Raw genomic sequence first — 21,876 nt, 5'->3', positions numbered from 1 at the left:
AACCAATTGTATAGTTTAAAAAGTAAATGTTTATGGGGCGCCTGGGTGGCGCAGTCGGTTGAGCGTCCGACTTCAGCCAGGTCACGATCTCGCGGTCCGTGAGTTTGAGCCCCGCGTCAGGCTCTGGGCTGATGGCTCAGAGCCTGGAGCCTGTTTCCGATTCTATGTCTCCCTCTCTCTCTGCCCCTCGCCCGTTCATGCTCTGTCTCTCTCTGTCCCCCAAAAAAATAAACGTTGAAAAAAAAATTTAAAAAGTAAATGTTTATTAAATAAATGGAAAAACAACACTTGATTCAGTATGTGTTTATGCCAGGAATGAGCACATAGTTGCAACTCTAGCTTCAATGTTATGAAATACAAAGTAAGCTTAAGTACACCAGATTTTTCCAGGGCAAATTCTCAAACAAGTTTAGGGTTTTTTTCCTCAAACCATACTGTTAAGTTTTGGAGTCCAATGATTCAAACCAAATATTAAAGAGTAAAAACAAATAAGAAGTCATTCTCATCAAAAGAACAAAATTAGAAGCCACAGACTGGGAGAAAATATTTGCAAAAGACACATCTGTAAAGGACTGTTACCAAAATACACAAACAGTAAGAAAACATACTCAACAGTAAGAAAACAACCTAATTGAAAAATGGGGCAATGACTTTCAAAGACACCACACCAGAAAGACATACAGGTGGCAAATAAGCATATGAAAATGTGCCCTACATCATATGTCACAAGGGAAATGCAAATTAAAACAATAGAGAGGGAGCACCTGGGTGGCTCATTTGCTTGAGCATCTGACTTTGGCTCAGGTCATGATCTCATGGTTCATGAGTTCAATCCCCACATTGCTGCTGTGAGTACAGAGCCTGCTTTGGAATCTCTGTCCCCACCACCCACCCCACACCTCTCCTGGTCTGTCTCTCACAAATAAACATCTAAAAAATAATAAAATAAGACAACAGTGAGATACCACTACACATCTGTTAGAATAGCGGCAATGCAAAATGGTATGGCCACTTTGCAGACAGTTCAGTTGTTCTTACAAAACTCTTCCCCTACAGTCCAACAACTGATTGTGCTCCTTAGTATTTATCCAAACAGCTGAAAACTTTTATCCACACAGACACCAACACATGGATGTTTAGAACAGTTTTATTCATAATTTCCAACAGTGGGATTTAACCAAGATGTCTGTCAATAGGTGAATGGTTAAGTAAACTGTGGTATAGCTAACAATGGAATATTATTCCTGTAAAGAATATTATTCCTGTAAAGTGCTGTAAAGAAATAAGCTATCGGGGCGCCTGGGTGGCTCAGTCGGTTAAGCGTCCGACTTCGGCTCAAGTCATGATCTCGCGGTCTGTGGGTTCGAGCCCCACGTCGGGCTCTGTGCTGACAGCTCAGAGCCTGGAACCTGTTTCAGATTCTGTGTCTCCCTCTTTCTCTGACCCTCCCCTGTTCATGCTGTCTAAAAAATAAATAAATGTTAAAAAAAATTTAAAAAAAGAAAGAAGCTATCAAGCTCTGAAAAGACATGGAAGAAAACCTAAAGAGATGTTATTAGGTGGAAGAAGCCAATCTGAAAAGGCTGCATACACTAGGATTCCAATTATATGAGATTCTAGAAAAGGCATGATGATGGAGACAGTAAAAAGGTCAGTGACTATCAGGGCTTAGGGAAGAGGGAGGGGGAGGGATGAATAGGTGCAGCACAGAGGATGTTTAGGGCAGTGAAACTAGTGGGTATGAAACTATAATGGTGGATACATGTTATCAAAAATTTGTCCAATCCCACAGAATGAACAACCCAAGAATCAACCCTAATGAAATCTCTGGACTTTGGCTGGTAATGATGTGTCAATGTAGGTTCATTTATCTATTGTAATGAATGTACATCTCTGGTGGGAGACATGGATAGAGGGGAACCTATACATGTAGAGGGCAGGAAGCATGTGGGAAACTTCTGTACCTTCTGCTCAATGTTGCTGTAAACCTAAAACTGCTATTAAAAGAAAAAAAAAGTATCCTCAGACTTCTACTTCTTGGAAATCTCTGTTCTTAATTCCATTTGTGCCTTCCCATGTTCTTTATGCACAATCAAGCAAATAAATATCTGTATCCCCTCTTACGCAAAGGTAGCCAATCTGTACGCTAATTTTCACTTTAAAACAAGGTGAAATTGTGGGGATATGGTATATGCATCTTTAATTTTATTAGACTGCCTTCCATACCTAAATTGTTTACTTGTTTGTACAGTTTATTCATTTTTAAGAATTTTTTAAACATTTATTCCTTTTTTGCGAGACAGAGACAGTGTGAGCAGGGGAAGGACAGAGAGCGAGCGAGACACAGAATCTGAAGCAGGCTCCAGGCTCTGACCTATCAGCACAGAGCCTGACACAGAGCTTGAACTCAGAATGGTGGGATCATGACCTGAGCCGAAGCTGGTGGCTCAACCAACTGAGCCACCCAGGCACCCCATGTACAGTTTATTCATTTTTGTATTGAAGTATAATCAACATACAGTGTTATGTTGTTCTCAGATGTACAGTATAATGATTCAAAAATTCTATATATTTCTCAGTGGTCAAGATAAGTACACTCTCAATCCCCTGTATCTGTTTCACATGTCCCTCACCCACCTCCCCTCTGGCAACCACCATTTTGTTCTCTGTATTTCAGAGTCTGGTTTTTTTGTTTGTCTCTTTTTGGCTTGTACATTTGCTGTGTTTCTCCAATTGCACATGTCAGTGAAGTCATATGGTATTTGTCTTTCTCTGACTTATTTCACTTAGAATTATACCCTCTAGTTAATAAATTGTTGTTTTACCAATTTATATTCACACTCCCACCAGCAATGTCTAAGAATGCCTGTTTCCCCTAAGTCTTGCTGACAGTGTGATCAAACTTGTGCATTTTCTGTATACCTAAGAGGTAAAAATGACATCTTAATTAGTTTTAATCTGTATGGAATCAAAACACCAAAGTGTTTCCCTTAGCAATTCCCACAAGGGGACAGAGTACACTGGGACCTGACCCCTCCATTCATTTTTGAGCTTGTCTTATACTTGCTACTGTCCTTTTTCAAACTGCAATGAGCTAAAGCCCATTCAAGGGACTTTTCAGGCAGGCAATTTCATCTAAATACAATTGAATATCATTGTTCCCTTCCCTGTTTTGGTTCCATTTTAGCTTAGGGTTTTGTTTTTGTTTTTGTTTTTTGGGGTTTTTTTTTTTGATGCTTTTTAATGGTTTCTTTTTATTTGCCTTTATATCAGTGATCCAAACTTTACATTTATAATAAATTTTCTGATTTTATTTATTGTATGCAAATTATACATACTTTAAGTTTTTAGTTTTAATTACAGTATAGTTAACATGCAATGTTTTGTTAATTTCAGTTGTCCAATAGAGTGAATCAACAATGCTATACATTACTCAGTGCTTATCATGATAAGTGCACCTTTTAATCCCCATCACCTAATTTACCCATACCCCAAAACAACTACCCTTTGGTAACCATCAGCTTATTCTCTATAGTAAAAAAGTCTGTTTCTTGGTTTGTTTCTCTTTCCTTTTGTTCCACCTTTTGTTTCTTAAATTCCACACGTGAATAAAACCATACTGTATTTATCTTTCTCTGACTGGCTTATTTCACTTAGCCTTATACTCTCTAGTTCCATCCATGTTGTTGAAAATGGCAAGATTTCATTCTTTTTCATGGCTGAATAATATTGCTGTGTGATATATATATCTATATATATAGATATATATCTATATATATAGATATCAATCAATATATGTATATATATATAGATATATATATATCAATCACTTCTTTACCCATTCACACTAAAAGACAATCTACTGAATGGGAGAAGACATTTGCTAATGACAACTCTGATAAAGCAATCATATCCAAAATATATAAAGAACTTCCATAGCTCAATACCCAAAAAACTATAACAGGTCTTAATTTTAAAAAGTGCTGAGGGGCACCTGGGTGGCGCAGTCGGTTAAGCGTCCGACTTCAGCCAGGTCACGATCTCGCGGTCCGTGAGTTCGAGCCCCGCGTCGGGCTCTGGGCTGATGGCTCAGAGCCTGGAGCCTGTTTCCGATTCTGTGTCTCCCTCGTTCTCTGCCTCTCCCCTGTTCATGCTCTGTCTCTCTCTGTCCCAAAAATAAATAAACGTTTGAAAAAAAAAATAAAAAAATAAATAAAAAAATAAAAAGTGCTGAAGTTTAAAGCAATACTTTTTTAAAAAATTTTTTATACATTTATTTTTGATAGCGAGAGCGCGCACACACAAGTGGGGGAGGGGCAGACAGAGAAGGAGACAACAGAATCTGAAGCAGGCTGGAGGCTCTGAGCTGTCAGCACAGATCCCAATGCCAGCTTCGAACTCACAGGGCGTCAGTCACCTGAGCCAAAGTCGATGCTCAACAGACCCAGCCACCCAGGCAGCTGGGGATACATTATTTTTAAGCACATGTCATATGTTTACAAAAGTTTTTTTTTTTTTCATTTAAATTTCAGTTAACATAAGGGTGCAATATTGTTTTCAGGAATAGAATTCAGTGATTCACCACTTACACACAACACCCAGTGTTCATCACAAATGCCCCCCCTTAATACCCATCACTCATCCAGTGCATCTCCCACCCACCTCCCTCCATCAACCCTCAGTTTATTCTCTATTGTTAAGAGTCTCTTGTGGTTTGTTTCCCTCTCTCCTCTTTCCCATAGTTTGGCCATAAAGCAAGTCTAAATATATTTGAAAAGAATGAAACCCACAGAGGATGTTCTTGGAACATAATTGCAAATGTGCAGAAATCTATAGATTATACATATATTTTATATATATACACATAGAAATTGATAGAGTATTTCTGTATATATTTCTCTCCCTATATTTACATTTATTTTGTGTATTTATACATCTATATATTAATATTTATAATTGTATTTCTTATAATTATTATATGGATTATAATATACCATATTAAAATAATATATATTTATGATAAATCACATACACAAAATACATAATACATAATTATAATATATTAATAAGTATTAATATAAGTGTTATTATAAAGTATTAATTTTTATAAATAACAATTTTGTATGTTAATATATTATGCATTAGATTTTAAAATTTATTTATAGTATTTGTAATATTTGTATTATTTACATTTAATTATATATAATATTAAAGTTTATATTTTGTATTCCCTAATATCTACTAGGAAAATATATTAAAACATATTTTATTGTATCTATTTTAACTATTTATTTAACATATGTTTATATATACTACCTACATATATTTCTATATATGTCTATGTATATAATCTATATTAAGATGGCTTCCTGTTCAAATCTTCTGCATCCTTACTGATTTGGGGTCTGCCCATTATCAGTTGCTGAGAGAGGGCTGTGAAAAAATCTCCCACTCTGCTTGAGGATTTGATTCTTCTTGCAGTTTTTGGCATACTTCCCTTTATACGGTTGCCAGCCATGTAAATGGGGATGCACAACTTTTCCTTTCTTGGTGAACTATACCTTTTATTACTTTGTACCAACTTGCTTTATATCTAGCAATGCTTTTTGCCTTCTGTATATTTTATCTGATATTACTATACCCAGAGCAGCTTTTCTTTGATTGGTGTTTGCATACTTTAGTTTTTTCCAGTGTCTTATTTTCAAAATGTCTATGACCTTGCATTTTAGATGAGTATCATGTCACCAGCTTATGGTTGTTGGTTGGTTGGTTGGTTTAGCTAGTTGTTGATTTTTAACAGGATCTTTTTATCCAGTGAATTCAATGTGACCTTCTTCTCTTGGACTTTACATTCACCACCAATATGTGCATTCTATTTGTCTATACTTTTCTGTTTTTTCTTCTCTTTTCAAAATCTTTTACTGTCTGATATTGTGCCCTTCACACTGACCCTGCATCATGAGCCACATGACACAGCCTGGTTTCTTTGTATGTTAGTTATTAAGTTCACTGGGTTCCCACAGTCCATTTCCTATGCCCCAACATTATTTCACCCAACAACTTTAGCATCTACTGATAATTGGTGGCCAAACTGTTAGAATGATGGTTTTTAAAAGGTGATTTCTTATCTCCATTTTCTATTTCTACCTTTATTTGTGTGTAATCTTTTGTAAAGGTATTTCTCTTTTCTCCAATCCCCATTTTAAAAATGTTTTTTAGGTATCACTGTAGACTCATGGATTGTTTATCATTCAGTATTGGGAAACCATTCCTGCCATGATTTATTTTGATGTTCAGGTTGTCTTGATCTGATCAGTGGCAATCCTTTCAGATGGTTCCTGTGTCTTTTTCATATGTCCCATCTACTGTTGAAGATTACCTTATTCTTGGGCACAGCCAGAAGTTCAGGCATGGAAACACAGAGACAGAGGAAGGATCCATCCATATATGAATGATATAATGATTTCTCAGTCAAGTACCTCTAACTGACTAGGAGATTGTTATATCAATCAGAAATGGATCCTTCCTGTGGCTCCAAAACAGTATGATACTGAAGCAAAAACAGACACAGACATCAATGGAACAGAATAGAAAACACAGGAATAATCCCACAATTATAGGATCAGTTAATCTTCAACAAAGCAGGAAAGATGATCCAATGGGAGAAAGTCTCTTCAACAAATGGTGTTGGGAAAACTGAACAACAACATGCGAAAGAATGAAACTGGACACTTTCTTACATCATACACATAAATAAATTCAAAATGAATTAAAACCCTAAATGTGAGACCTGAAACCATGAAAATCCTAGCAAAGAATATAGGTAGTAACTTCTTTGACATTGGACGTACCAACTTCTTTCTAGATATGCCTCCTTAGGCAAAGGAAATTAAAGGAAAAATAAATTACTGAGACTACACCAAAATAAAAACCTTCTGCACAGCGAAGAAAACAATCAATAAAACTAAAGGGCAACAGACATTGGGCAACATCTTCTCCAAAGAAGGCATCCAGATGGCCAACAGATACATAAAAAGATGCTCATCTTCACTTATCATCAGGGAAATACAAATCAAAGCTACAATGAGAGGGGCGCCTAGGTGGCTCAGTCGGTTGGGCGTCCGACTTCGGCTCAGGTCATGATCTCGCGGTCCGTGAGTTTGAGCCCCGCATCGGGCTCTGGGCTGACAGCTCAGAGCGTGGAACCTGTTTCGGATTCTGTGTCTCCCTCTCTCTCTGACCCTCCTCTGCTCATGCTCTGTCTCTCTCTGTCTCAAAAATAAATAAATGTTAAAAAAAAAAAAAAAGCTACAATGAGATATCATCTCCCACCTGTCAGAATGGGTAAAATCAACAACACAGAAACAACAGGTGTTGGCAAGGATATGAGGAAAGGGGAACCCCTGTGCACTGATTGGTGGGAATGCAAACGTGGTGCAACCACTGTGGAAAAGAGTATGGAAGTTCTTCAAAAGGTTAAAAATAGAACTACCTTATGATCCAGCAATCACATTACTGGGTATTTACCCAAATAATACAAGAACACTAACTCAAAGGGATACATGTACCCTTATGTTTTTAGCAACATTATTTACAACAGTCATATTATGGAAGCAGTTCAAGTGTTCATTATTGCTGAATGGATAAAGAAGGTGTGGTATATATAGATATATGTGATGGAATAGTATCAGCCATAAAAAGAATGAAATCTTGCCATTTGCACCAACACGGATAGACCTACAGAGTATTACACTAAGTGAAATAAGTTAGAGAATGACAAATACCATATGATTTCACTCACAGGTGGAATTTAAGAAACAAAACAAATGAACACAGGGAGGAGATGGGGTGGGGAGGAAAGAGAGAGAAACCAAGAAACAGACTAGAAATTATAGAGAAACAAATGGTTACCAGAAGGGAGGTGGGTGGGAGATGGGTAAAATAAGTGATGGGGATTAAGGATTGCATTTCTGGTGATGAGCACCACCAGGTGTCATATGCAAGTGTTGAATCACTATATTGTATACCTGGGGCTAATATTACACTGGATGTTAACTAACTGGAATTTGAATGAAAACTTTAAGTCTTGGATGTAGCAAAAGCTGATATAAGAGGGTAGGTTATAGCAATCAGGCCTACCTCAAGAAGTAAGAAAAAACTCAAAAAAAAAAAAAACCAAAACAAACAAACAACAACAAAAAAACAACTAACCTTAAGCCTAGAAGAACAAAGCCCAAATACAGAAGGGAGGAAATAATAAAAACTAAAGCAGAAATAAAGGAAACAAAAACACACACAAAAAATAGAACACATCATGAAAACCAGAGCTGGTTGTTTGAAAAGATAAACCAAATTGATAAACTGTTATCCAGACTCATTAACAAAAGAAGAGAGGACAAAAATAAATAAAATTAGAAAAGAAAGAGGTGAAATAACAGCCAACACCCTAGGAATACAGTGTCTTAACATCAACTTCATATTATCCCCCACAGTAATCTATATCGCCCATGTTGGTACTATTCTTTTATTGTCGTTTTTGTCTTTATGAATACTAATTAGCCAATGTCATGGTAGGCACAAACTTTATAAAAAGTGCATCAGTGACACACCCATTCTAGATCAGAAATAATTATATATCATATGTTGTATATGTTTTATTATCTTAACATAAACTATAGAAACTAGATGTTTCTGTTTCTGCGAATTACATAATACTGTGTATCATTCAGTTTTCTATAACATAAATGTTATTATTTAAATAATAGTAAGAACTATAAGAGTAGATACTAGTCACTCAGGGCAGGACTAATTATGCCATATTATGTGTTAAAAACATAAACCAAGATTACTAATAAACTTTTAATTTTACAATAGGTTTGATTTACTGAATAAAAATTGTGGGGATAGTACTGAGAGTTTTCACATACCTAAGACTCAGTTTGTTGATTATTAATGTCACATGAGTTGGTATAGTAATCAAAAATTGATATAATCGACCAATGTTTATTTTACTCAGATTTGCTCAGGTTTTAACTTTTCCTGTTCCAGACTCATCCCAGCTGGCACATTACATCCAGTCATCCTGTCTCCTTAGGCTTTACCTGCCTATAACAATTCTCAGACTTTCCATATTTTTCATGATCTGCAAAGTTTTGAGGGGTACTTTTGTAGAATGTATTTTGTGGGATGATCCTCAGTTGGTATACGTCTAATTTTTTTTTTTAACGTTTATTCATTTTTGAGACACAGAGAAAGACAGTGTGAGTGAGGGAGGGGCAGAGAGAGAGAGACACGGAATCCAAAGCAGGCTTCAGGCTCTGAGCTGTCAGCACAGAGCCCGATGTGGGGCTCAGACCCATGAACTGTGAGACCATGACCTGAGCCAAAGTCTGATGCTTAACCGAGTGAGCCAACCAGGCGCCCCTCTAATGTTTTTTTCAAATGAGTATACTGGAGTTATGTGCTTGGTGGCACAAGATCACAGAGGCAAAATGCCATCCTTATCGATTCATATGAAGAATGTTTACTCTCAAGATGAATTGCCACTGTTAATTTTATGTTTCATCACACGGCTGAGGTTGTGCTTTTCAGGTTTCTCCCCTGTCCATGATGTATGTTCTCTCTAGAGAAATAAGTGTACATCTCAAGAAGTGGGAAGTTACATGTCACCTCTTGGAGGACTGGGTATCTACATAATGCAAATGCTTTCAGCTTTGAAAATACTCATTTATTTGGTACCATATGGACTCTTTTTAAAATAAATCTAAAACTGTAATAATATTAAAAGTATATGAATAATCATTGTTTTAACACATGTAACTGCATAATGAGTTCTGTTATTTACTAACAGTTGACACTTACTCATTTTCATGTTCTTACTGCTGTTTTATTTAAATAATAGCATGTATGTTATAAAAAATTGAATACACAATAAATATAATTGACCAAAGTAGCCATTTTACATATTTTACACTAAGATGAAAACATATATGCCCCATTGTATTCTATACTATGGAATTATGTGTTTTTCTGATTTTCAAAGAGTGTGTCACTGATGGGCTCATTATAAAGTTGGTGATCCTACAGCATGGACCGATTTAGATTCTGGACGATGTTTTTCACATCATGGCTTAACATTTTCCAAAAATGTACAAATGGCCAGGTGTTTCACTGTGACTAGCTCACTTATTCTAAAGAATCCTTGTTTTTAATTTGTTTCCATGCATTCTTTTTAGCAGCAATACAACAGAATCAAATAATTCCAATTCAGAAAAACATTCAACGTTGGGAAGAATGTACGGTTGAATTCAAGAGTTTTCAGGCTGAAGGAGAAAGATGTGACCATGAGGTGGCAGCAGCATGCAGGCAGCATTATTTGGGCCACCCTGACAGGTCTGCATGAGGGGAGGTCCTTCACAGCATCTGACCTTCCAGTGGCTACCACCCTGAAGTAGAAGAGGGCAAGGTAGCGTCTTAGGAAGAGGTAATGTGGAGAGGGTACTTACATGCCTACGTGTTGTCTCTCAGCAGCCTGGCTGAGAAGTCACCAGCAGCTTAGAAGTTTAGAAGTCACCAGCAGCTTAGGGTCTTTGACAGCCAGAGGTGATCTTAATCTCTGATTAGCAGATGTTTGTCGTAATTTCACAGGCATGAAGATCAGGCAGACAGTGAAATGGCAAAAAAACAAAATAAAAAACAAAACAAAAAAAACAATTTATGGCTACTTAAAAAAAATTTGTTTTAATGTTTATTTTTGAGAGAGAGAGAGACAGACAGAGAGAGAGAGAGAGAGGGGGAGGAGTCAAGAGAAAGGGAGACACAGAATCCGAAGCAGGCTCCAGGCTCTGAGCTGTCAGCACAGAGCCCGACACAGGGCTCAAACCCATGAACCGCAAGATCATGACCTGAGCTGAAGTTGGAGGATTAACCAACCGAGCCACCCAGGCGCCCCTAGGGCTACTTAAAAACAACAACAACAACAACAACAACAAAACTGGATGTATAAACATCTGAGCTTGGCACCAACAGGATATTGAACAAATGGGACCAGCCTGCCAATATACAGCAGCCATTTTTAATTCATTTATATTACAGAATGGAAGAAGAATTAACATGAAGATATGATGCTTCATCAATATGTTTTTCAAACAGAAGTGTTTAAGAAAATCACTTAAAATCACAGTTTACTAGATGATGGTTGCAAGGGAAAAGATCATTTTTATTTTTTTTTAAATTTTTTTTTCAACGTTTATTTATTTTTGGGACAGAGAGAGACAGAGCATGAACGGGGGAGGGGCAGAGAGAGAGGGAGACACAGAATTGGAAACAGGCTCCAGGCTCTGAGCCATCAGCCCAGAGCCTGACGCGGGGCTCGAACTCACAGACCGCGAGATCGTGACCTGGCTGAGGTTGGACGCTTAACCGACTGCGCCACCCAGGCGCCCCGAAAAGATCATTTTTAAAATGAAAGAATGCTTTGGGAGTGATTGAGATGTTACATTTTGTGCAATAAATAACTTACAGTTTAGAAGATCACAAGAACATATTTGAAGCCCAAATACTAGGATGTTTCCAAATTTAAAGTAATTAGAGATTGCTATAATGAAGATCTATCTAATCATATAGCTAGTGATGGGTGAGATTTGGTCATATTTTGTAATTAAATTCAAAGGAATTATAATGCTACTAGGAAATTATGTTACACCTGAAACACTATTGAGAATATAAGAAAAATACTTCCCCTAGATATTGATTTTAAAGCAGATGCAACCAATCATGACAAAATGCTTCCATTACAAGAGGACATCATAATAAGAATACTGTCATGCTGATAAATGGATAAAGAAGAAGTGGGATATATATTCAATGGAATACGACTTGGTGATCAAAAAGAACGAAATCTTAACATTTGCAACGTGGATAGAACTAGAGTTATTATGCTAAGCAAAATAAGTCAGTCAGAGAAAGACAAATATCATTATGACTTCACTCATATGTGGAATTTAAGATACAAAACAGTAGAACATAAGGGAAGGGAAGCAAAAATAATATAAAACAGAAACGGAGACCAACCAAAAGAGACTCTTAAATACAGAGAACAAACTGAGGGTTGCTGGTAGGGTGTTGGATGGGGGGAAAGGCTAAAGAGGTGAGAGGCATTAAGGAGGACACTAGTTGGGATGAGCACTATCCTTGGGTGTTAAAGGTGTGATGAATCACTATTCTATTCCTGAAAAAAAATATTTTGATTAAAAAGTTTTTAAATAAAAATATAAACTTAAAAATTAACAAGCAAATAAAACTGGGCAATCTATTTGGAAAAAGAATACTGTCATGAAGGATGCTGGGAAGATGGCAGTGTAGGAGGGTCCTAAGCTTACCTCATCTCATGGATGCACCTAGAAAACAGTCATATTAGGAGAACTAACCTAGAAAACAACCCCAAACCTGGCAGAAGTGACTGTCCACACTTAATCGCTCAGAGGAGCTACACTGGAAAGGGTAGGGAAGCAGAAGAGCAGGCTGGTACCGAACTCCCAAGGAGACCAAACACAAATGGGAGGGAGACCACAAAGGCAGAGATGGGAGAGGAAGAGACCCCTCACCATGCATCCCAGATACGGGGAACCTCCACTGAGAAGATGAATCCCCATAATATTCGTCTTTGAAAATCATGGGGCTTAAATTCACGAGTTTATACAATCAGTGGGCCTTAAGTCCATGAACTTTAAAAATCAGAGGGCTTAGCTCTGGAGAGCTGGAGAGCCATAGGGATCCCCTCCCTTAATGAGCCAGCACAGCAAACATCCAGGCCAGCAAACGCAGAGGCAGCCCTTTGAAAGGCGGCAACACAATAGAAGATTTATTTACTAATCTCAGAACATGCCCAGCAGGGGCAGGGGTTTCCAGCCGACTTCTCCAAGAATGAAAGACCAGGTGGGTACCATTTCTTGACCCTGCCCAAGCCTAGATACACAGACACTTGCTGGAACCAGTGTGAACGCTCTTCACCTCCCTTGCTACACCTGGAGCCCTGTCCTGCATTCTCCCAGGGACTGTGCCATCCAGTCCCACCCAACCCAGCCAGAGTCCCTGCAAAGCTATTCTTGACATGACTCTTTCCGCAAACATCTCTGACAGCCTGTCCTGGCGCAGGGAGAGGGGAAGATAACCATGTACACCAGTGGGCTGCAGCCCCCGCAGTGGGCTGGAGGCAGACATCTGATGTGAATGCCGGCCTTGGCCACCAATAAAAACTTCAAAGGGGCTGCACAAGGAGAAAGTGTTGCACTTTGGGGGTCACTACAACCCCAACAGACAGACTGGTGGCAGATATCTGGGCTGACTGAAGGCTCTACTGACTAATGAGAGTCTCTCAGGGGCAGGAAGAGCACCCTACAGTTAGGGGTGACCATAGTCCCAACAAATGGATACATCTGGTCAGACCCAACTACAAGCCCAAGGCAGCAGCAGACTGGAATCTTACCGTAACAGGGACCAAACCCTGCTCGGAACAGGCAAAGTGGACCATTGCAGCTGACTGGGCTGAAAGCAAACATCGCTCAGCCACGACCATAAATTGCATGTAACATGCATATGAAACACCCAGGAAGTGCATGGTTCTGGTGAAAAGGGGACTGTCTGAACACATTAATTGCCTGACCAAAAACAGGAAAATAATGACAATAACATTGATCCCACAAAGTTGAGGCATGGAAGGAGTCGGCCAGGCCAGGAGACTGGAGTGTGGAGTGTGGGGTCATCCTCCTTGTGTTATTTACAGAAACACGCAGGAAAAGCCCTAAGGTCTTCAACCTGTAAGTTCTTCGAGATTCTAAACTTACCACAGAAAGACGATAAGCTGAATGAAAACAGAGAAGCCTGTGGGCTCCTGGATTATGAGTGTGCATTTGGAAAACAAAGAATTAAACAGACATACCACACAACATGCAAAATGAGACAAGGCCAGGAGAGTGTGCTGTACCGAAAGAGGAGGGTTTCCCGAAAGACTTAATAACTGAGAATGGCCCCAGCATTTACCTTGTCCTTGCCTGCATTCTTGGTACAGTCAGAGGTGCTGTAACTCACAGAGGTCACACTGGTTTCTGGATTTGCTAATGGCCCTGGAAGGGATAGAGGTTTATTCTGCTTTTAGAGGACTGTGCGAAATGAAAACAATCTCTCCTCTCATTCCTCAAATATCTTAAATTTTTCCCTACACGCAGGTCCCTGACCAGAGGCAGAGGGTATCCCACATGCCTCAGGTGACCCCCAAGGATAAGGGGGAGAACCATCCCCTCACCTTGATAAAGACCTCCTGTTGCCTTAGTTCATGTTGTTTTGTAATTAATCAAATAACTGTGGACAGGTCAGGCTCAACTAGCAATCTAGAAGTCATCACTAAGACAGAGGTTTCTCAGTGTACATCATGGGAAATCACCATTTCATTACCGATTAAGAACAAAAATGAGGATGCCTGGGTGGCTCAGTCCGTTAAGCATCTGATTTTGGCTCAGCTCATGATCTCACAGTCCGTGGGTTCGAGCCCCGCGTCGGGCTCTGTGCTGACAGCTCAGAGCCTGGAGCCTGCTTCAGATTCTGTGTCTCCTTCTCTCTCTGCCCCTCCCCACTCACACTCTCTCTCTACAAAGTAAATAAACATTAAAAATTTAACTAAAAAAAAGAATACAAATGAGAGTATCGATTGGCGGATAACATCAAAGAACCCTCAACAGAAGAGAATGTGTGTGTTTCTTCTAGCTCCAGGTGGATTGTTCAATCCTTCAGCTTATATGTAAGCTGCCTTCCACATGTGAGCAGTTATTTTATAACTATGTCTGAATAGAAATGTACTTAGACTAATCTTATACTAATGAGAAAAGGAAAACTACAGAAATTTAGCAGTGCTGCTAGGGCACCAGAGGAGAACACCCTCCTGTCACCCCTTCAGACCACCTGCTATCCTTAGGTAGTGCTTGTGGTTCTGTCCAGGCCACACAATGATCACCGAAAGGAACAGGCTTTGCAGCAGAAATTAGGCCAGTGCGTGTCACAATGTGCTCCTTACCTCTCCTTGGAGGGTTCTGCATCTTTGGTCTTCCAGGCATTGGTTTCTGTCCCATGTGTCCCTCAGGCAGCCTCTTTCCTTCCATAACATCCAGTCTTGGATACAGAAAAAGAATGGACTTCTGAAGAGTTACAACACCACACCCTCTACTAGATACTAAACAGGACAGCTGTCATCCCTTGAAACACCCATAAAACCACACGTCAAGCTCCCACACCTGTTTCAAGTGGGCGACCTCCCTGCTCTGTTCTGCCATCTCCCTGTCCCAGATCTGAGTCTTGATCTGGGGGAGAAAAAACACATCCACCTTCAGTCTTGCCAGACTGTGCACCAAAGAAAGAGGAGGAAACAAGAAAACACTTATCCAGTTGTGCTGAGCATTCTTCTCATGAACTGCAATCTGAAAAAGCCAACAATGAAAAGCCCGTGTTTAGGGATTCCAAGGGCCACTACACTCACCTGCATGAGGTGCTAAGGGTTCAGTATGTCAGGCAGAACTCAGATTACCTGGTGTCTGAAGGTGAGCTCTGCCTGCTGCAGCTGTTCTTGTGTTTGTTCAATTTGCTGCCTGTGAGTTACAATTGCTTTTGGCAGATAAGGCCCAATATTGGGTATGATTTTAAATAATCTGCCCACGTTCCCATCAACCTCGTATCTGTCCCCGATACAATTTATTCTTACATGATTATAAATGTACAGTAGGATCAAAGCTATTGTTACATCCTTTCCTTACTCATTATTCCATGCCTATAGGGTTCAGAGTTCATAGAATTCCTTCCCATTTTTAATCTTTCCCTAATTCATCATGTGACAAGTGTCTTTCATCATAAAGCTCTTTGTCCCTTAACATATATCTTCACCATATTTCCCAAAAACCAGGGCCATCAAATGGCACTACCATGTTGATGGGTATAATTCATCCTACCACACACTGCTTTCCTATAGATTATGAGAGTTGACACCACCCCTGAGGAATGTTGGCATGGATGAAGTTTCCACATGGTCAGGCCAATACTGGAGTTCTGTAAATGTTTAGTAACTTGACTGTTTTTTGTTCTTTCTAAACCTTATCTTTTTCTATCTGTTCATTCTCTATGGATATGTCCTCTGAATATGTATTTATATTACTTGTTAATTGAGTCTAAATTTGTACAAATGTGAAAAACAAGAAATGGACAGGGGTTTCATGAGCCACTGCTAATTAGTATCTGAACTCACTTGTACTTGTATATTTCCTTGTTAGCTATTTTCAAATTTTCCTCTGTAACTTCCAGTTGATTCTCAATTGCCACCAGTTCACATTGTGCCATTTTCAGTTTCCTAAGATGAGAAAGATATATACCTAATCCAGAAGCCAAGGTCCAGAAGTTCTTCCTTTTTACCTCCCAGCACTTTTGAAGGCCTAGATTCAAATATCCCTTCCCTCACCTCTCCCATAAATGCAGACTGACAACACAATCAGAAAAATGAACTGAACATCTCATTTAAGTTAAAATCAACCTCTGTCTGCTGCCACGTCTCTTCAATTGGAGGTGTCTTTCTAGTTTTCTGCTTCTACTCCTTCATTACGAAGTCATCAAATAACATTGCACTTTGTGCCTTCCCAGAGTTGGTCTTTTGTTTGGGATGGTGAAGATTCATTTCAGTCCAATGTGAAAAACCATGCCTGATCAACTATACCCATTAGGATGGAGCAACAGATCATCATTAGTCTTACACCTCCACGGGGAGCCCTGACTTTTAGAAACTGACAAAAAAAGCTCTAGACAGAGAAAGACACGTGCATTTCCCTCTGGCTTCTCAGGCAGTCCTTCAGCAAATGCTTTCTGGAGCGGCTGTAATGTAGTGGCTCTGTTGTAAGAGGCTGAAGATAGAAAGGTGGTCAGGGCTCTGTACCCACTCCCAAAAAGAGCTTACAAATTAACAAAAACAAGATGCCAATGAGACACAGCAGCCCCCACCCCAGGTGTGGGAAGGACTATCATGAAGCTGAGTCTCCAGGGAAGGGAAGGAAGAGTTTACTTTTCAACGTGAATGAGGGACTCTAAAGGCCCCGATCTCCTGAGAACAAAAGGAAATACTGCACAAAGGAGGAAACAAGTGAGTGAATGCACCAAATTTCTAACGACCCCATGAAGACACACGAGACCAAGATGGAGAAGAAGGAAGCCCAGGACAAAGCCAGCCTGGCAGCTGGAGCCAGTCTCCCCAGGACTCATCAATACATTCAGGGACAGAAAACTGAACTGCAAAGCAGCTAAATAACTTTATGCACATAGACGTAGAAGTAAACAAGTGTAGTTGAGGGTCAGTCAGCAAAGATGAGCCCTAGTGAAGCTGCAGGTTTTGGTTGGAACCAAAGATTGTTATACATAAGAAATGCAGGGGGACAGGAAATACCCAGGCCTTCTTAGGGACTGGGCCTGCAGTGAACAACCTCACTGGCAGACTGCATGAAGGGGTCCAGTACTGCTGGTGCCCCAACCCATTTTCCAGAAAGAAATTCCCATTGTTTCTGCAGCAATATAACTCAATTTCTCTTTACCCAATTAAAAAAAATGTTTACTTACTTATTTTGAGAGAGAGAGACAGGGAAGGAGGGGTAGAGAGAGAGGGGGAGAGAGAATCCCCAGCAGCTGCAGCATTTTCAGTGCAGAACCCAATGTGGGGCTCAAACTCACAAACCACGAGATCATGACCTGAGCCAAAATTAAGTGTCAGATGCTCAACCAATTGAACCACCCAGGCGTTCCCCCCTACATATTTTTGACCCATGTCTGGTGCTGAACAAAAATAACCTAATTCCCGGCTGAGAAGACAATGTGATAGGATTGAAATCCATGGGACAATGTAAATGGATCCAGAGGGTATCAGGGATCAGTGTTCTTAATGCTGGTACCTTCCCTCTTTCACCCTAAATACATGACACAATAATGTGTGACAAGCACTAAGGACAGAGGGGAAAATGCAGGTTACAGAAAGCAAGGTAGGAAGGTCAGGCACAATTCTACCGAATGCATTTGGCAAAAATTCTCTATACCGGCCACGACATTCATTCATACAACAGGATTTGTGACAATTAATATTTGAACATCTTACTCTTCTGCAGCCACTCTTCTTTGTTTATAGAATTCTTCAAGGATATGTGCTTTCTCCTTCAGCTGTTTGACTTTTACTTCCTTGATTGCTTTCACAGACCTCAAGGCATTATACTTGTCTTCTAAGGCCTTTTTATTTTCTGTAAAAAATGGATTTTCTTTATAAGTGTGCACATGACCTGAGTGTTGGCTTTGGTGTGACAGGAAAAGGGCAAGAACCATGAAGGCAAGAAGGCATTCTTTCCCTTCCCAATGCAAAGTCATGTACTCATATGGGGATTTCTCCCCAACAGACAGCATACCTTCCAGTTCACAGTTATTGGACCTCAAGGTTGTCAGCTCTCAATCCTCGAATTCACCATTTCCATCTTGTGACTTTAAGAGAGATATGAGAAAAGACATTCAAGAAATAATGATGACACAACAATGTGAATTCACCTAACACAACATGATTGTACACTGCAACAAAGAAAGATCCTGAGGTATATATATAACAAGGAGAAAGCCAACTTGGTAGAAAATAGTTTAAATCAAAGAGCTCACAAATGGCTTTCTTAGTGGAATATATATCAATAGATAGATAGATAGATAGATAGATAGATAGATAATAGATATCTCCTTCCCTATTCACATTGAAAATTATCTGTTCAGCATTAAGACAGGAAGGGACTATACAATTTGGCTAGTAATCACCCTTCATCGCTCAAATATCTTCTAGAATTTTCTTCATATCTTGGAGGGCAGAGCTGAAATGATGTGATAATTACCTAGTTGTGAAAACACAAGGTACTTCTTAGTCCTTGAAATAGCAAAACTCCTCATGGTGATCCTAGTGAAATTCCAGCTCACATTGCAGATGGAGATTTGGCTCCCAGAGGCCCAATCTCTACTGTGGTAAACAGCAAGTGAATATACTGTGCTCACCTCACCCAATGAACAAAAAGCCTCCAAAGCCAAATGACAGTAAAACTCAGCAGCCAACTCTTACCAAGCCCTTATTCTTGACATTCTTCTCTCTCTCAGATTGCAAGGTAGCACGTGCACTTTGAAGACTGTCACTTAAAATTTCATTAAAATATTCAACTGTTTCGATGTCCTCCTTCAACAAAATGCAATGGATCAGTAATAATAACTCACTATTTTCACTTCTGTTTTGAGAAAGCAATCCAGGCAAAGAAGGGATTCTTACCTTTAATTTAAGAGCTTCATCAGAAAGAAACTTAATTTCTCTTAGTTTCTTAAAGACATTTCTTTGATTCATTGATCTATAAAACATATGACAAAGGATTAGAATTCACAAATAGCATAGTGATAGACAAAACTATCTTTTAATGTGTGATTCCTTCCACAAATAAACAGACAGTGCTTGACATTTGTGAAGCTTGTCTTGAACTAGAACTGTTTATAGAACACATGAAATAGGTCAGTAGGATACACTACCAGAGGTACAAATAACCAAAATGAAATCAGAAAAAATCTTTGAAAGGGTAATGATCCCTTCTGCTCCCAAATGGATACTTCATCAGCAAGTTCTGTTTTCTTTTTAAATGTATTGATATTCTCAGTTATTAGCTATAAACTAACTAAAAGGAGAGAAAACAATTTCTAAGATTATTAGCAAACCCAGTAACATCGAATAATCTCAGTGCATTAGTACAGACACATTATCTGACGGGGGGTGTAAGTAACTTTTTAGCTTTCCATTGTGCCTGAAGAAATCAAGTTTTAGCAGCATTTTAAACCTAAGAAAACCTTATATCAACGAGATTCCTATTTAAAATATCGTCCAAAATGGAGAAGTGCAATAAAATGTCTTCTCCTAATTTCTCTCCCATCTGGATGCACCCTTCTTGGAAAATTCAATCACTCCAAGTACTTATGTCACCACCAGAGATGAAAGAGAAAAATCAAATCCTATCAACTTATGTTTCTCTCCTCCAATCATAAAATTACGTAAGTAGGTCCCTGCCAACAAACAAATAATCAAATCCATCATTTAGTCCTGGTTTGTGCCACTTCCACTTATAGGTGCTATTTGAATTCCACACAAGGAAAGCTCCAAATGTTGATTGATTGACTACCCAAAAGTCTTCAATGACTTCCTGCTGCTCACAGATTGCCTTTCATGAATCCTAGCTTGGGGGCTGTGGAGGACAAGGTCTTTGGAAAAAAACACACTTGCTGGAGGATCTGGATAACTCACAGCCCCTAAAAGAGAAGCTTTACATCCCAAAAAGAGAATGTTACCTCCCACCTTAGAGGAAAACAACACACACGAAGCACCCAATTACAGGTGGATAACACATGTAAGCTCTAGACAGACTCCTTTAACAGGAATTAATTCTCTCATCTGACCACAAAGTGCAAACTTCTCTTCTGTTGACCCAGTGTGAGAGCTCTCATGCCCTGAGATCACTCTTCTCACTGCCACCACCGCTGCATTCACAGTGATGAATACCAACTAGCCTTTGCGGACTTGTTATGGGTCAGGCAGCCACCCTCTCAAGACAGCACCACAGAATCACCACCGTCTATGGGGCCCATGCAGAATACATTACCCCCATTTGTATCACATTCACTTCTCATTCTCCCCTGGCATGATTGGCTCCCTCCACCTCAGACTCAAAACCTTGGTTTAAACCTCTCTTGTGACACACACCCTTCCTGGCAATATCTGGCTTCTTCTCTAAGCTTAGGCTTCTTGATAGACTCAAAGAAGGTTTTCTCATCTTCACATTTCATCAAGAGCCAGGTCATGGCAAAGTACTCACTCCAAACCTCAGGATCATATATCATCACTTGTTTCCTAACCATTTTTGTGCAGAATTACACTCATTCTGTTCTTCTTCCTCCTGTGATGTTTTCCTCCCCTGGTCTCTTAAGAGAGCAAATCCCTCCACATTGTCACTTAGCCTCCTAACAGTCAATTAATTAGACATCAGAAGACACCATATTTATCCCTAGTTAAAAAATTAAAATCCACATCAAACACGAGTACTGAAAAAAAATTACAAAGAATACTAAAACCTAAAATCTTACCTTGATATACTTGAGGCTGTACCTGAGAGAGGAAGAAACAAAATTAAGTTTGAGGTCAAAACATATTATTAGTGGGGCGCCTGGGTGGCTCAGTCAGTTGAGCATCCTACTTCAGCTCGGGTCATGATCTCACAGTCTGTGAGTTTGAGCCCCGCGTCGGGCTCTGTGCTGACAGCTCAGAGCCTGGGGCCTGTTTCAGATTCTGTGTCTCCCTCTCTCTCTGACCCTCCCCCATTCATGCTGTCTCTCTCTGTCTCAAAAATAAATAAACGTTAAAAAAAATTAAAAAAAAAACAAAACATATTATTAGTAAAAACTTATACCTCCTGATAAAATATTAAATGTAATCCAATGAAATTACAATCATCATTTTGTTCAGCTTAATGAATTCATAAATTAAATATAAGAAAAAATTAGAATTTCATATTTAGTTCATGATTCTTTATAAACTATTTCTGATAAAAGCATAAAGATTCATGGCTTATTTTGAGCAAAAGATAGATTTACATTCTATTAAATAAACATCAACATATTCAATTTTGTCAGTGCATAATGCAGAGAGTTTTAAAAATATATAATTGGGGCGCCTGGGTGGTGCAGTCGGTTAAGCGTCCGACTTCAGCCAGGTCACGATCTGCGGTCCGTGAGTTCGAGCCCCGCATCAGGCTCTGG

At 39.3% G+C, this 21,876-nt stretch overlaps 1 long non-coding RNA gene across 9 annotated transcripts; it reads right to left on the bottom strand.

Annotated features, from left to right (window-relative positions):
• Window positions 1–5,277: 5,277 nt before the first annotated feature.
• On the bottom strand, window positions 5,278–21,305 carry LOC121030470 (uncharacterized). Of its 9 annotated transcripts, XR_005790227.1 has the most exons (10): window positions 19,355–21,305; window positions 19,154–19,264; window positions 18,468–18,540; window positions 18,167–18,305; window positions 16,286–16,387; window positions 15,575–15,635; window positions 15,285–15,467; window positions 15,068–15,162; window positions 14,041–14,123; window positions 9,767–10,615 (listed from the first exon to the last, which is right to left on the bottom strand). It is a non-coding gene; the product is annotated as an uncharacterized LOC121030470 (long non-coding RNA). The 9 variants fall into 9 exon arrangements; XR_005790230.1 differs by adding an exon at window positions 5,278–6,385 and having other exon boundaries at window positions 10,506–10,615; window positions 15,285–16,387; XR_005790228.1 differs by adding an exon at window positions 7,233–7,268 and having other exon boundaries at window positions 10,506–10,615; window positions 15,285–16,387.
• Window positions 21,306–21,876: the final 571 nt, after the last annotated feature.

The sequence above is a fragment of the Herpailurus yagouaroundi genome, unplaced genomic scaffold (genome assembly GCF_014898765.1).
Source record: "Herpailurus yagouaroundi ecotype Mexico unplaced genomic scaffold, PumYag 140, whole genome shotgun sequence".
Lineage (NCBI taxonomy): Eukaryota > Metazoa > Chordata > Mammalia > Carnivora > Felidae > Herpailurus > Herpailurus yagouaroundi.
This window is presented reverse-complemented; position numbering and strand designations above follow the sequence as displayed.